The sequence below is a fragment of the Arachis hypogaea genome, chromosome 18 (genome assembly GCF_003086295.3).
Source record: "Arachis hypogaea cultivar Tifrunner chromosome 18, arahy.Tifrunner.gnm2.J5K5, whole genome shotgun sequence".
In the NCBI taxonomy this organism is placed as follows: domain Eukaryota; kingdom Viridiplantae; phylum Streptophyta; class Magnoliopsida; order Fabales; family Fabaceae; genus Arachis; species Arachis hypogaea.
In genome coordinates this window covers 97,407,179-97,408,520 of record NC_092053.1, presented here as the reverse complement: position 1 = coordinate 97,408,520, position 1,342 = coordinate 97,407,179, and the positions used below count along the sequence as shown (strand labels likewise).

At 43.1% G+C, this 1,342-nt stretch overlaps 1 non-coding gene across 1 annotated transcript; it reads right to left on the bottom strand.

Moving 5' to 3' along the window:
* Positions 1 to 672: 672 nt before the first annotated feature.
* On the bottom strand, positions 673 to 779 carry LOC112773895 (small nucleolar RNA R71). The gene has a single exon (XR_003188419.1). It is a non-coding gene; the product is annotated as a small nucleolar RNA R71 (small nucleolar RNA).
* Positions 780 to 1,342: the final 563 nt, after the last annotated feature.

The following is a 1,342-nucleotide window of genomic DNA, read 5'->3' as shown; positions in this document are numbered from 1 at the left end:
GCCTCATCAATTTTTGGCGCTGTTGCCGGGGAGTTGCAATAGAGTGCTAAAGTTATTAATTAAAATTTATTTATTTGCATTTTATTTATTTTTCTACTATGAGCTGCATGTTTCTTCCGTCAAATGACGCGTTCACTTCCTGATCCGCGCTTGCTAATATTCGATCCTGAAATTGAAAGGACTATTTCACGAATAAGGCGAGAACAGCGTCAGTTAGTCCGCTCTGAGGGCGGATCTGAGAGTGAACTTGAGGAAGAAACCAGCCCCCGTTCTACTGATTTGGTTGTTTTACGTGCAGAAGACATGGCAGCTACGAGAGTTACCATCCAGGAGGAAGGAGCCCCTGATTTTACAATGCAACCGTTTCAAGCGCATCATGCAGCGGTAGCTACAGATTTTGAAATAAAGACCGCACTGCTAAATTTGATACCCAAGTTTCATGGCCTACCTGCTCAAGAGCCTATCAAGCACTTGAAAGATTTCTAGGCAGCCTGTTCTACTATCAGGCATGATGGTACTGATGAAACTTCAATTTTGCTGAAAGCTTTCCCGTTTTCTCTTGAGGGAAAAGCAAGAGAGTGGTACTACACTCAATCTCTAGCAAATATATCCAACTGGGATACACTCAGAAAGGAGTTTTTGGAGAAATTCTTTCCATCTGAAGTTACTGATAAACTGAGGAAGGATATTTCTACAATTGTTCAGGATGACAATGAGACTCTCTTTGAATACTGGGAGCGCTTCAATAATCTTCTGGAAGCATTCCCCCACCACAGGATTGACAAGATAGTGTTACTTAGCTATATCACACAGGGCATGAGGCCCTAAGATAAGACCACATTGGAAAGTGCTAGCAATGGGTCTATGAAGAAGTACGAGACCACTGATGAGGCTTGGCAATTGATCAGTGATTTAGCTGAATCTACTAGGAACCACAGGCAAAAGCAAAGCCGTTCAAAAGCCGTTGCAGAAGTATCCTCTAATAGAGAGACTGCTGCTTTAGCTCAGAGTATATGCGAGATGACCAACTTGCTGAAGCAGATGCAATTGAATCTACAGCAAGCTCAGCAAGCTCCTCCACCACAGCAAAACCAACAACTAGTCCCACAAAGAATTTGCAGAATCTGTGCTGATTACAGCCATTACACTGATGAATGCCCGCAGCTCCAACAAGAAGACAACATGGTAGCATCCACTCATAACTTCTATGACCGCCCCAACCAAGGGTACAATCAAAGTGGAAATAATAACCATGGATGGCAGGACAATTCTAACCAGAATTGGAGGGACAATAATAACAGAGGGGGCCGAGATAATCAGGGAAATCAGAGGTGGAATAATA